The 15,295-nt window shown below is 50.9% G+C and overlaps 1 long non-coding RNA gene across 1 annotated transcript; it reads right to left on the bottom strand.

Annotated features, from left to right (window-relative positions):
- Positions 1 to 1,887: 1,887 nt before the first annotated feature.
- LOC145717995 (uncharacterized) lies at positions 1,888 to 14,890 on the bottom strand. Its single transcript, XR_014141520.1, has 2 exons — positions 14,821 to 14,890; positions 1,888 to 3,126 (listed from the first exon to the last, which is right to left on the bottom strand). It is a non-coding gene; the product is annotated as an uncharacterized LOC145717995 (long non-coding RNA).
- Positions 14,891 to 15,295: the final 405 nt, after the last annotated feature.

Genomic DNA, 15,295 nt, shown 5'->3' with positions numbered 1-15,295 from the left:
TTGATTTTAAACATTTTTTTCTCCCAACTACCAATATAGGCACCAGACGCTTACTAAGAATCACGTTCACGGTTTGCCTTAACCTTCATCATTTCTACAGCTTTTGGCAAGTGTAGTGAGCATACTGTAGCCAAGAGTTTCCGTGTGAATCTCAAAGATAACTGTCTTGCCATCCTATCACCTCGGCCAGAGCAAACACAACTCTGACAGTCTTTTCCATTTAGAAAGAGAAACATCCCTTTGCCATTCAGATTTTTAGACAAGGTCTAAGATCTTTTCTCTTTTTTATTTTTTAAGGTAAGGTTTCAGAGAGGAGTGTAAATTCTTATCTTGTTAGCTAGCATGCCTGGATAAACTTACAGCCCGTGACTTAATGAGACAATCCTGCCCTCTTAATTCAACAAGGTCAAACATCTATTTTTTCTAACTTTGTTCCTTGGTGAACTGAAAACCTTCAGAATAATGGTCGCTGGCATGTGTCGGGAATTTACATCAGGCCATAGTCCTTAAAGACAATCTACGTATATTAACGTACTTATCACAATGACCCCATGCAGTAGGCATCGTATTATTATTATCTTCCTGTTTTTTAAATTTTTTAAAAATTTAAATTCAATTAATTAACATATGGTGTATTACTTGTTTCAGAGGTAGAGTTTTGTGATTCATCAGTTGCATACAACACCCAGTGCTCATTCCATCATGTGTCCTCCTTAATGTCCATCACCCAGTTACCCCATCCTCCCATCCCTCCATCTTCATGTTTTAGATTGGGCACAGCCGGGTATCCCACTGATGAGCTGCCCAAAGCTGGGTGTAAGCCAGTGAAGCCTGATTCTATGCCATGCTTTTAGCTAAGACTCCCCGACCCAGGGGATTGTCCCACCTTCTCCCACACTCATGGAAAGTAGGGGAATCTGAATTGCATAATGCTCATGACATGTAGGGTACCACTGAGGATTCTCCACATTCAGGCCTTCCCGGGGGTCTTAGTACAGTGCACCCCAAAACATGGCGAAGGGGCTGGCTATGTCCAGGACTCCATCCGTCCTAAAGCTTGGGCACTAATTCCTGACAAATCCCCTATGTGACCACCAAAGCAGCCACTTCTTGACCATGTCACCTGCTACCTTCGATGAGCCATCCCCCGTATCAAGATTCTGAAGCCTCTTTCCAAAGGGAACATGGTGCCCCCCACCCAGCCCCTTCCAACCCTGGATCCTTTTCCTGGGAATGAGTGTAGACCACAGAAATTATCCCTTAGCCCAGCTTTTCCCCCATATTTTCCTTCTTTGGATTAATAGTAAAATAAATGCATTCTAAACACAACAGTTATTGTTTTTTCCTTCACCCAATTGAAATTGCACTTGATATATGTACGTTTCCAGCTCCATTCATTAGTCCTTCTGCCCTGTTCTAGGTTGAGTTGAGAGCCTACTTTGCATCTTACAGGGCAGAGGGTGTGTCGCTCAGAAATCAGGCACATGCCCAATGAAAACAGAGGGCAGTCGGCCTGGGCAGTTATCCAGGGCAGGGCCGGAGGGGAGGGGCTTCCTGATATGGAGAAACCAGTCCTCATTTAGGAAAATGACCTCAGAAGAGTTCCTGTGTTAAAATCCTAACAAGTGCTTGCCGTTGCTTTTTCGTCGTGGTTGTTTTAATAGAAACAACACCTTTTCACACCTATCAAAAGCATTTGAGAGGTGTCTCATTCTGCAGAACACACAGAGACTAGACGATGCCAACCTCATGTGATAAACACCTTCCTGTCCCTGCCCGTCTGCAGGGACAGTGGATTCTCTGTGCTCCCCAAGCGCGACCATGCTGGCGAGCATGGCTGCCACAGGTTTGTTAACCATAATGAGACAAAGATCCGGACCGATGCCGTGCGGTTTCAAAAATATTTTATTTTCTGGAATAGCCATAACGTCTCAGCTTTGTCTTTGTTGCTCCCTCCGCGTGGGGAGGCAGAAGCTATGATGGGACAACACGGAGGGCGCCATACATCACACCTGCGAGACAGAATGATGGTAGTGTTTGAGGAGGGTGTATAAAATGCTCACCAGGGTGCATATGGACAGGATGGGGGGAGGGTGGGCGTTGCCGGGTTGCACACCGCCAAGTACATTCATGGAGACGTACATGCCCCGCGTGGCAGGGCCCCCCTGAATTGTCATTGTGTTTCCCTCAGGTTTGAAACAAAGCCGAGGAGAAAGAGCTCAAAGTCCTTCGTGGTGGTCGGACTAAGGCAATGCAACTCTTACCACATGATGCCGTTGAGAAAGTGCCTGATGCATTGTGGAGAGTCCAAATGTAACTAATGCTAGGTGTGTTTCTAGAATGTTCCATAACTCTCTTATTCCACGTGCAAAGTCTCCAGTCTGTGTCTTATGGGGTTATTCATTTCTTCCAGAACATGGTTTCTTCTCCTTGCAACAGACTAACAAAAATATTTGTCCACAAGGAGGATGGCATCTTCCTTGTGTCTCTTCCTTGGAGCGTTTGCTCTGCAAACAGGAGAAGGTCAGAAAGCACTGGATTGCTTCTGAGATGACGTGGATCAGGCCCCCATTGTGCCTACCTTATCGGTGGTATAACCTGAAGCTGATTGTCCTCTGGAAGTCTCTAGCCGGGAATAAGAGGAGACACTTCCGATGGGCTGCCCTACGGGCGTTGGAGTCCCTGTGAGTTACGACTAGGCACAAGGGGAAGGCTGATGAGAACTTCACAACAGAGTGGGCCAGGCGGGTGGGCAGGGATGGCTGGATGGGACCACAAGGGTGGGTGGAGGTTACAGATGTCAGCATTGGTCCCGGAGGATACACTGCCCGTGAGTCCTGACCGCCTGGTAATGGCTTGGCAAGATGAGTGACAGGGGGATGGCCTTCATCCTCACTGGTGGTCACCCCACCCTTTACCCCCACAGTGCCACTGGGATGGCATGCTGGCTGGCAGTCTCCAGAAAAGGGCTGAGCAGTGACCTCCAGGGATCCGCCCCTCTACATTGGAGTCCTGGCCTGCTGGTGGCCCACGATGGAGATGTTCTCATAACCTCTTGGCTCGTACCTGGAGAACAGGTGAACAAAGGCTCCACAGCCACCAGAGTGCTCCGTCCCTTCAGGGGCCCTTAATAGGTAGAAAGAGAAAGAGAGAAAACAAAAGTGTAAGGGGGAAAATAGTGAGCAAACAAACCTAAACGTATTCATTGCTGCTGAGAAGCCACTTCACCCAGCATCCACATCTTGGTTCCTGATACATGCTCAAATTAAAGAAACTGGGGCTCCCTGGAGAAGTAGCTAATTCTAGGACTAGGGCTTAGAAGACACAGATTGTGCCTGGAGCATCTTGTAGTCCTAGAAAGCAAGGAGATGTTCAAAAGCCAAAATATATGGGTACTTGTCAAAGGGATGCAGAAGCCAGCCTGAAAGAGATCCCAATGGCCAACACTGCACCAGTTTGAGAATAACAATGAAATGCCAGTGGGTTGTAACCCAACATGTAAAATAAATAGCCACATGAGTCCATACTGATGTAAATACATCATTGCATATACCGATAGATGAGGGAGAGGAGATCCATGTCCCATGCAAAAGAATTCCAAATAGTTTATGTAGGGACTCCACCCTCAAGAAGGTAAACTCCTACTCCTTAAGTGTGTGCTGCATGTGGTGACATCCTTCCAAAAGGTATGGGAAGAGGGGGAGAAGCTGGACCAATACCACCTCAGCCAGGTGACCACGACCAAAACCCATAGTGATAAGTCATGTGGATAGTAGGCACCTTTGATAAAAAGTGCTGAAAATGGCATTTCATCTCTGTGGTCTTCCTCTCAAAAACCAACCACCCAATCTGTTCGTGGCAAAAACATCAGACCAGTCCCCATAGCAGACATCCTACAAAATGCCTGATCAGTCCTCCTCAAAGCTGTGAAGGTCCTCCAGAACAAGAAATCTGAGAAATTCCTTGGAAAACTGCCCAAGAAGGGTCACAGCCAAGAGGAACCTCAGGAGACATGAGAAATAAAGAAATATTGTGTCCTGGAAGGGATTCTGGGACAGATCAAGGGCATTAGGGAAGAACTAGTGATATCCAAATAAAGTTTGGAATTTACCTTAACAAAAATGGCAGGAGGAGGCTTGACATGGGTCTTCATAAATAAAATTTTCCATTGGTGGATTATTTCTATTCTGCATATGGCTGAACCAAATAGAACCAAGATCTGGCCATCTGGGGTGTTTGAAGCTTTAGGAGACATTCCATGCAGCATAATGGGGCACTCCGGGTCCCTGCTATTCTCAGGTCACCCAAAAAACCAACTCTCCATGCAACAAGCAGATCCTTTGGTCATGTGTAAACCCAGTCAGGTTGTATGGGCATGTCCCCCAACCAGGAATAGTTTTGGTCAATAATTCCACATTTAGAAAACAACCAGATGGTTGATAATGTTCTCTGAGGACACTTGGCCAGGCGGGCAGCTGCCCCCACTCTCACCCCCATTGACCACCAGCCCCTCCACTTCTAGCAGAAAGTGGCACAATGTTTTTCCCAGATGGGATGTTCTGAACATGGGGGACCAAGCCAGACCCATTGCCTGGGGGCCCCTCCTTCTTCCAGGTGGCATTACCTTGGGGGTGATGATGAAGTCTCAGTCACTCCTGGACCTGATCTGCGGAGTACAAGCTATACTGCAGAGCTTCCTGCCCTGGGGCATGGAGTGTATGTGTGTGCACGTGAGTACGCTCTTTCTCTACCTGGAACACACTCGGGAGAACTGTTCCTTTCCCTTCAGGGCTCAGTCAAGGGTCACGTCCCCAGAGAAGCCTCCCCGCCACTTCCTGCCCTGGTCCTACTTGGGTTCCAACACCATGTTTCTGTAGCACAGACACCGAGCGGTCTGTCTACCAGGTGTTCCGTGGCATCCTGCCCAGACTTCTGTTCCAGCAGGGATCGAAATGTACCGCTATTATCAAATAACCTTGCCATCTCCCCAACCGGGAATTTACACTCAGAGAGTAGGAGCAACATCTGGGAAATAGGTCCTGGAATATGGAAGGAGCTCAGGAAAGGTTTAACAGACTACTGTAGGGTGAATTTAGTCCCCCTCAAAAATTCCCATGTTGAAGCTCTAAGCCCCAGGACCTCAAAATGGGACTGTATCGGGATATGCGTTCTTTAAAGAGAGGATTAAGGTAATATGAGGTCACTGGGCATAGATCCTAATCCAATAGGACTGGGGTCCTCGTAAGAAGAGGGGATGACCATGCAGACATGCGCAGAGGGGCGACCACGTGAGGACACGGGGAGAACATGGCGTCTACACGCCCAGGACAGAGGCCTCAGGAGAAACCAGCCTTGGCCCCACCTGGATTGCAGACTTTCAACCTCCAGGACTAGGAACAATAAATGTTTGAGCCCCCTGGTCTACGGTACTTTAATTATGGTATTTCTAGCAGATTCATACAATGATTGAGTCGAATAGCATATAAAGCAAAATTCTAGCTCTGCTATCCAATATGGTAGCCGCTAGCCATGAGACTATTGGCATTTAAATCAATTAAGATTCAATACAATTATAAAACCCAGGCCTCAGTGAATGTAGCTACCTCCAAGTGCTTGGTAGCCACATGTCGGTGGTGGCTCCCGTATCAGACAGAGTGGGTCTAGAGCTTTCTCCCTCCTCACCCATTCTGTTCTTGGTTGGATTCCTCTTCTCTGACCCTGTAGGAAGCACTGTTTGTCTTGTCTACCTTTGTGAACCTGTGGTCCCCTCCCAGCTGTCCCCAGATGGAGGCCCTCGGATGGTTGCACCATCTTGAAACGATGTTTGTCTTGTCCCTGCTGGGGCTATGTAAGTGGGTCCACACTGTTGTCCACAGGTGGGAGGAAGACCACACTCATGAAGTCCCATCCATGTGTGGGCCACCACTCAGAGCTCACCACATCCCCCACGGGCATGTAAACCTCCGCCCCTCGGACTCTGGGAGGGTGGGACAAAGACAAAGGTATTTCTTTTCTTTTCTTTTTAAGATTTTATTTATTTGACAGAGAGAGACACAGCGAGAGAGGGAACACAAGCAGGGGGAGTGGGAGAGGGAGAAGCAGGCTTCCCGCCGAGCAGGGAGCCCGACGTGGGGCTCGATCCCAGGACCCTGGGATCATGACCTGAGCCGAAGGCAGACGCTTAACGACTGAGCCACCCAGGCGCCCTAAAGATTTTACTTATTTATTTGACAGAGAGAGACACAGAGAGAGAGGGAACACAACCAGGGGAAGTGAGAGAGGGAGAAGCAGGCTTCCCGCGGAGCAGGGAGCCCAATGCGGGGCTCGATCCCAGGACCCTGGGATCATGACCTGAACCGAAGGCAGACGCTTAACGACTGAGCCACCCAGGTGCCCCGACAAAGGTGTTTTTTTACAACAGTCCAAGGACTCCCACTGAGTAGCCAGGGCTGATCACCACTTCACTACTAGAAACCATTTTTCTAGCTGCTCTTCTGGCTTTTGCTCATTTTTAGCCACTTTGAAGTGACTATCTAGTTTCCTGGAAACTTTCCTGGTCAAGGGCTGACTCTTCCAACACATCGTGATTTGGAACCTGCCACTTGGCCAGAAATAGCATTGTTAAAGGATTAATTTGATGGAAGTCCTCAGAATGCGGTATTACATAATGGCCCCCCAAAGATAGGAGGTCCTAATTCCTGGAACCTGTGGATGTTGCCTTATACGGCAAAGGGTATGATATGCTACAGATGTAGTGAAGGATGTGAGATGGGGAGGTGATCCTGGGGTGTCCAGGTGGTCCCACTGTCCCAGCCATGGTCCTTATCAGAGGGAAGCAAGAGCATCAGAGGAAGGAGAGATGGTGTGGTGATGATCCAAGGAATTCAGCCACCTCCAGAGACTGGAAGAGGCAAGGAAAGATCCTCTCTTAGAACCTCCACAAAGAACCAGGGCTGCCAACACCTTGATTTTGCTGGTGTTGTAGGGTGCTACATTTGTGATGAGAGGTCATGACAACCATGGGAAGCGAATGCAGATGTTATCATATCAGAGCCAGGCCTGGAGCCTGGGGTTGGCTGTACCCTCTGGAACAACAGAATGGCATCACGGTGGGCCACGGGAATGACCAAATCTGGTTCATGCCTCTTTTTTATCATTCAGCTGTGTTCTGACCTCTTTGTCTCAAATGCAACATCTCAGAATTGGAGCAGCCTCTCAAATTGGTGCAAGATCCTCCTCCTGAGAACATCTGGGTTGCATATGGGCAGGGGGCTCCCTCCAACCCCACCCCGCCCACCTGTGGCTGTGCTGATTCCAGTCTGCAAGCCCCAGACCACAGCAGTAACGTGACATGATTTCCCACTACCCCAAACGCTAGAGCAGGTGGCCCCACCTCCTAATTTCCAGTTCTACCATTTCCTCCCAACTGGGAGTTTCATTGATTTCTTTCCTTGACAAATTATCTCAATGCATTTTTGCATAGGGACCCATAGTTCTCGGATAACCGTCCGAGAACTGGATGAGAATGTTTAATGTGTGGGACGCCTGGGTGGCTCAGTCAGCTAAACGTCTGCCTTTGGCTCAGGTCATGATCCCAGAGTCCTGGGATCAAGCCCCGCATCAGGCTCCCTGCTCAGTGGGGAGTCTGTTTCTCCATCTCCTTCTGTCCCTCCCTACTGCTCATGCTCTCTTGCTCTCTCAAATAAATAAATAAATAAATAATCTTAAAAAAAAAAAAAGAATGTTTAACGTGATACCCATCCCTTTGACTTACACACAAATTTTGTTTTGTCTTTGTCCAAACATGCAAGCACACACACACACACACACGCGCACACACACGCACACACACACAAAATCCCTCTGTGTGATAATGATCAGTATTCCTGCAGAGAATGAAACTTTTGTTAGAGATTGCCATCGCACATCTTACTCCTTGAGCCCACTAAATCGCCAGCCAAAAATATACCCCAGGAAATGACCATTGGGATCAAGAGAGAAACCATCATTCCGGAATCCAAATGATGACTAAACGGGGCACCCCAGATGATTTCTAGGTTAGTATCTGGACCTCCCTCGTTTTTGCTTTGTTCGCAGATAGAGACGCGGTTGGCTGAAGTTCCCTCCACTGGGGATGCCGCCAGGAGTGGGGAAATGTAGGCCCCAAAACAGGTCACCCGGCTCGGAGAGAAAGCAGTTTCTCTTTATAGCACGCTGGACTAAATAAAACCGCGAGTCCGGGAGACCGGGCCTAGGGGACTTTTTTTATTCCAGGAGAAGAATAATTATTTCCTAAATATAATTCCTTTGGTATAAGACAGCCCCTCCTCATGGCTGTGCACCCTAGAAACACAAGTAAATGACAAAGGAGAGAAAGAACCGCCAAACAGAGGAAAAGCCACAAGCTGCTAATTCCTGTTTTTCACAATGAGACTTTAGCTTCCCTGGAGCATGAGGATCCACGGCCCTGGCCAACCTGCCTAAAGAAAAAAGCAGGAAATTAAAAGAAAATAAATAAAACCAAAGGAAAGTGTCTAGGGTCAATCCGTTCTGCAATATGGCAATGTGTATGTTTCTTGAAATCACGGTGCTATGCAAATCTGCAATAAAAACCAAAGAGTTTACAGGGATACGGCATTAGGGTCACAACACCCGAGAAATTTCTCACTGACATATGGGAAAAAAGAAATAGGAGTCTCAGCGAGGGGTGGCATGGATTTGCAAGTACTCAGTGCGTAAGAGACCAGGGAGCACCACCATGAATGGGGCCGTGTACCTGGATGCCGTTTGTTTGTGGGGTTGGACATCTGGAGGGTTTCGGCTTGTCACCATGAAGGGGAGGGGCAGGTGGTCCAGGATGGACAAAATTTATGATGACAGACGTGGGTGTGCATGTGCGCATTTGGCTCAGTCCAGCTGGGTGTCGCTGTCCAGGTTCCCTCGCTATTCCTCGCCAATGAACTGCACACGAGCAAACACAAATACTCCAGCATGCTCACCACCTCATTCCTGACTGCTCAGAGGCAACCTTGTATGTTGGCTTGTTAGCATTCCATTCCCCACAACCAAAGTCTACACTCTGTACCCCGTTTGAAACATTTGCTTCGGGAAGGATACATTTGTTTCAGGAAGGGTTCATTGTTGCATTTCTACCTGCCTGCCTTTACCACCTTATTCAGTTGACCCTCTTGTTTTTTCTTGTTGTTGTTGTTGTCTTGGAATTTTTTGCTGCCAGGTGATGACATCTGACTTTCCCGTTGTTGTCATCCCCGCGAGACTCACTCTATGGGTGTCAAAACGGTAAACGGTGAGATATTAGGCGATTAAGTCATTTAGTTGTCACAGCGGTTGTATTCGCACGCCCCAAACGTGGTGGTAACGTAGGAAGAAAGAGTGACATGCCCGTGCGCTGTGTGCAGACCATCACACATTGGGAGACGTCAAGGATGGGCTTCCCCTTGATGGCGTCGTCCATTTCTTCTGATGGAGCTCCATGATCGTCTCTGGGGATGGTCTACCTATGGCACCCATCACTGTGTTTGTGCAAACGCCACCGCTCCATGGGTGTACTTACTCGTACAGTGGGTCCCACGGAGGTGAAGGCAGATGGAACACAAGGTTCAGTCTGCTCAGATGGTGAATGGCGCACAATGGTGTACAAAGAACCACTGCAGACCCCTGGAAGCCTGGCCTCCAGACCCCATAGGACACAGCTCCTTACCGTAGAGGCTGGGCTGGGGTTTCACCCACGCACAGGAAAACTTGACAGCACACTCCAGGGTGTGTGTAAGAATCATGGGAAATAGTCTTCACCCCACAGGCGGTGCTCAGTGCATGCCTGGTCCTTGCTCCCAGGCCCCACAACTCCTACTTGGAGGGAACGTGTGAATGGAGCATTTACGAAACAAGTGTGCTTGACCTTTCCCTCCCGGGCCACCTGCAGATTCAAAGGAGCGTTAATGCTTCACGGTATTTTTGGAACTCTTTTGGAATGGCCTCCAAGCCCTGCCTAGCCCTTCCCTTACGGTCACACACATTGGAGCTTAAAAGCCGCATTTATCAAATTGGCTTCCAAACTCATTCCCCTGGCCCTGGCTTGGCTCCGAAGGAGGCTTCGGTTTTTGCAAAGCTCCTGGACTCTGCCTGGAGGGAAATGCACGCACCTGTGTGTGGGGACTCACGGCAGGGCTGGCGCGGCTTGAAAGATGCCACCGCACCTTTCAGAGACGGGAGCCACACGACGTGGGTGTGTCCCCGCCAGGGACAGACAGCCCCCTCTCTGGAAGTCTCCTCTGGAAGAAGCCAGCAGCTCCTGGTGAGGGCACGGGGTCAGAAGTTCCCATAGCCACCTTATTACCTGTTGTTGGGTGTCGCTAGACCAAACGTGGGGTGGGGGGCTTACAGGAGCACGATCTTTTTGGAACGGGAATGACTCACAAGGCACATGAGGCGTGTGGCTCATTGCACGGGATTGTTCTGCTCCCCGGATTCTTGTTGGATTCCCATCCCTGCCCAGGGGATTGCCGACTGGCTGGCTCTGGGGACACAGGGATGGGGAAGACAGGCAGCTGCATGTTTCTGCACCTCACCTGCCTCCCATGCCCTGCAGCCCCTTTCCAGGCTCAGACCCACGTCCACGTTCTGTTGCACGCTCTCAAGAGCTTGACACAGAGGAGCAACTTGGAGCTGCGACACGGACTGGCTCTTCTCCCCTGCCAAGCACCTTCGAGCTCTCTGCGACCTTTCTGCCTGCCCGCATTTGTTAGAGGCATCTGCAATGCAGCCCAGCTTAAACGTGAACATCTGTGACGTGGGGCTCGCACGGGAAGACACAAGAGGATCTTGCCACGGTGAGAGGTCTCCGGGAATCATCTGACAGGGTTGCATTTCTTGCTTAAACTGAACATAAGTTTGGAAGCAAGGATCAGATTGCCTACCTATTCTTTTCCCCCCTCACTTAGCTTGAATTTTAAAACGTTCACTTCTGCCAGAGAAGCCTGCCTATCGGGGACGCGTGGTTCTCGTACGTGGACTAGTGGTCTCTTCCTCAATTATAACTTTGAGGAAGTTTGCTCTCATCCGATGGACGACCAGCCTCTTTGTAAATGTCGCCCACATCCCCCTGGTCCTGGGTTCTGGATATTCTGCTTTCTCTCATCTGATATTTGTAAGCAGATCAAATATACTTATTTCTACTAATTATTCTTCCAAAGAAGCTGAGGATCCCAGGTTGCCCCTCTTTGCCCCGTTGGAGACCCTCCAGTTTGGGAAGGATGCAGGAGAGACACATGACCCTCCAGTTCGGGGAAGGGTCCCTAAACTACACAGGATCCAAAGCCTGATTCACTCGGGGCTCATATACATACTCTGTTTCAAATACATAAAGTATTTGTGTTTTTTTTCCTTGCACCAGAAACATGACCACCAGCTTCCAAAACACGGGCACACTCTTAAATTCATTTTCCCCCCATTTGCATGCCAGTTATCCATATTAGTGAAGAAATAGGTCCAAAGTTGTTTATTTTTTCCAACTGAAACCCGTGTGTGCACTACCTAGAAATATACAGTAGTTATTTCGTAATCCATAAAAAAAAACTTAAAAGAGAAATATGATTGGTAAACCCGAATAAGCAGCTGAAAACAGAAATGGAATTGAAAACTTTTTTGGAAAGGCAACAGATGTGAGATTTTATTTACACACACACACACCCCACAAGTGCGTGCGTGTGGGTCAACAGCCCAGAGACGATCGAGGATTGATTTTCTTGTGATCTTGGGAAAGTTATATAACCTTTCTTCTGTGGTCTCACATTTCCCCTCCGTGTAATTGGGATAATAATTATATTCATGTTGCTGCAAGGACGACGAAATGCAGTGTAAACCCCATCCTTTTAACCCCGCGTCTTGTACTTAGTCCCTCACTCTGAACTATGAGATATAATTGTTATTTATAGGAAACCATGCTTTCTGGTTTTTGGTTTTTGTTTTGTTTTGTTTTTGTTTTTGTTCTGGCAGTGGTGCAAAATCCACTCAGTATCTGGTTGCCCATAGAAAATGAGGAAGGTGGGACATTGTACTGATATTTCCATCTTGAGACACCGTTTCCGGCTTTTTTCCAGATCATCCTTCTACTTTGATTCAGGGTTCATGTTACAGGACCCGAGACTGGTTTTTAAGGGATGTTGAGGGTTTTGATATAGATGCACTTCCCCCGTTTTTTGTTTTTTTGTTGTTTTGTTTTTGTTGTTTTGTTTTGTTTGGTTTTGTTTTAGGTGTGAGATCCCCAAATGGTCAGCATGATCTAGAGGCTCAGTGGGAGAGTCGATGGATGAGAATGTCCCCTGATGGACATGATAGGGAACCGGGCATTCATTTAACAGAAGCAGAGAAAGGTCTCATGTGAGCAAGACATGCACCCCATCTCCAGTCTGAAGCTGCCGGTGGGAATCTGTCATTTTGACCAGGGACGACTCTGCACATCCCAGCTGTGTGACCTTGGGCAGGAAACCACCTCCACCTGCCTTAGTTTCTGCACCTGACATGGGGAATGTTTGGGATGCCCTGACCTCTTCCCCGGGACGGTGACAATGATCCAGAGGGACACCATCTGGGAAGGGCTTCTGCAGATCCCAAAGGGGCTCTGTGAATGTGGGTGATTCTGATGCATCTTGCCTATGGGGTTCTGGTCCTATGGTGGGCAACTTGGGGTCTGTGTATGGTGGGGATTCCTGTCCCCTAGGAAGAGCGTCCTTTACCCTGTGTGCCTTGCAGTTTGAATTCCGGAATCCTATGTGGCGTTCTTAGAACCTGTCAGTGCAGGTGGTCATGACTATTAGGCAGGGGTATTTCCCTTAATCGTCCACGGCTAAGCCCCTAATCGATGGGGAGGCATTCTCTGGCAAACTGAATAAACACTGCTCTGTATCACCCGATTTAAAGAGAGCATCAACTATTGTGTGTGTAGTAGTGTTCACATAATTAGCCGTGTGGACTGACCACCCGGCCACATGGAAAAATCCTGGCTGCTGTCAGTTATGTAATTTTCAACTATTTTAATTGTCACTGTGTTTTCATGTCCCTCCCGGTAGTGACCAAGCTCCCTCCTCCCCCAACCCCCTCCACCCGCAATTTCCTCCGGGGAGGCTCACCCCAGAGCCACGCATCTGATGTTGGTGTCTGTCTCCCGTTTCCCAACTGCTGAGCCCACAGGGTATGTGTTTGGTATAATTTTGGATCCTGATTCACGTGCTGTGTGTGGGATGCAGACGTGTGGAGCTCCACTGGCCTTTCCTCCTCTGTGGGAATCATGCCAGGGCCCCGCATTCTGGAATGTGGTCGCCAAGCTCCTAGGCTGTGCCTGCTAAGCTCATTGCACCTAGTACCTGCAGCACCGTGTGGCCTCCAAAATCCATCACAAATACTCTGTTCTGGTACCTCGGGGTTGTTTGGGACTGAGTTGTCTTTGGGAATTTGAGCTGGAGGTGTGTATGTGTCTGTGTATGGGGGGGGACCTTGGGGAGATACTGGGTTCTGGGCAGGGCCTTCTAAAGATACACACTGTATATCACAGGAGACTCTATCTGGTCAGCTCCACAAAATCCATTAGGAATGCATTTCCACTGGTGACATGGTTGGGGGGAGGTCTTTGCAAGCCTTTTTGCATTCTCTCAAATACTGTTCCTTATCTTGAAAATGGGCCTCCCATCCTCTCGTCCTCCTCCTCCCCACACACCGGATCCTGGAAACATGCCTTCCCCTGTTGCAAGATCCCTCGGCGTCTCCACACCAGCATTAACTACAGGAGGAAAACCACACTGGCGCCAGCCCTAATCCCCCCACACACACCCCCTAGCCGCCCCAAAACACACCCTATCTGACAGTCTGGTCCCCCTTGGGCTTCCGAAGAAGGTTCCCGGGGATAAGGAGTCTCTGCGTTTTTTCCGTCTCCTTAACCCTCAAGTGGCTGGAAGTCGTGGATAGGAAGAGAATAAGGAGAGTGCATGGCACAAAACAGAATTTGGCAAGCCCCAACCCCGGGGGTGGGGTGGTAGGGGGACAGCTCCCATAGGAGAGCCAGGACCCACATCCCCGGCTTGCCCTGATTACCCAGGAAGACATCCCGGTCTCTGCAGACGCATAAATTGGCAGCCTGTTTTAAACTGGGTGTTTTTCCTCACAGGTTGTGTTTGCAGACCAGCCTTCAAAGGGAGGCATTTTTCTCGCTAACGAGCTATTTATTTAAGTCACAAACTTGCTCCGGCGCACTTGGTGGAGGGTAAAAGCTTCCTTTTTGTCCCATCTGTCGCTCTCCTCCCGGGCAGGGGTGCGGGGACGGGGAAGCGAGCCCCCTTCCTGAGCTTTCGACTCCCTCCCGGGGGGCCCCCCTCCCGGGGCGGTGTGAGCAGGGCGCACCCACCTTCCGACCTGTTTTCAGTTTTGTTTGCAATTGCTCGTCGGAGGTGCCCCTCAGCGGCGCCGGCTGGCGATCGCGGGGCCCCCCAGTCTGGCCGCTCAGCCGTGCGGGGCTGCCTGGGGGTGGGGACCTAAGCGCCCGGGTCCCCGCGCCCTCGGACGAGGCCCCGGGGAGCGGGCAGCGCGCGGCACGCCCCGGGCCCCCCGCGAGTCCGTTCCCACGCGGCGCAGGTGGCGCCCGAGGCTGGCGCGCCCCGCGTCCTCGGACCCCAAGCGCGGGCGGGACCCGCCGGGAACGGCCCCCCGGAGCCCCGCGGGAAGTCCGGGCGCAGCGCCCACCCGGGGACGGTCCCGCGCCCGCACCCCGCGCCCTGGCGAAGTTGCGGCTCCCCGCCCGCGTGCACTCACCCGCTCTCCGCGCTCCGTCCCTGAAGGTCACGGCCCGGCGGCGGCGGCGGGCGCGCGGCGGGGCCCGGGGCGGGGGGCGCGCGGCCCCCATGCCCGGCGCGGCGGCCCTCGGGGCGGGGCGCCCTCAGCGCGGCGGGGCCCGGGCGCCGCGGGGCTCAGATCCCGTGGTCGCAGTCCACATCGCGGCAGATGTACCAGAGGATCACGTAGAGGATGAGCAGGATGGCGAAGATGAAGAGGGCCACCAAGATCGCCTTGGTCACCGGCGAGATGAGCGACTGCATGGCCCCGGCGGGGCGCGCGGGCGGGCGGGGGGCGCGCGGGGGCGCGGGGCGCGGCGCTCACGACCCCCGAGCGCGCCCGGAGCCCCGCGCCGGCCCCGCGCCGCATCCGCAGTGCTCCGTGCCGGGGACGGGCGCCCGCGCTCGGCCGCGCTGCTGGCTCACCGGGCCCGGCGGCCGCGGGGCTGGGCGGG

The sequence above is a fragment of the Leptonychotes weddellii genome, chromosome X (genome assembly GCF_054177405.1).
Source record: "Leptonychotes weddellii isolate Sample4059 chromosome X, ASM5417740v2, whole genome shotgun sequence".
Classification (NCBI taxonomy): domain Eukaryota; kingdom Metazoa; phylum Chordata; class Mammalia; order Carnivora; family Phocidae; genus Leptonychotes; species Leptonychotes weddellii.
This window is presented reverse-complemented; position numbering and strand designations above follow the sequence as displayed.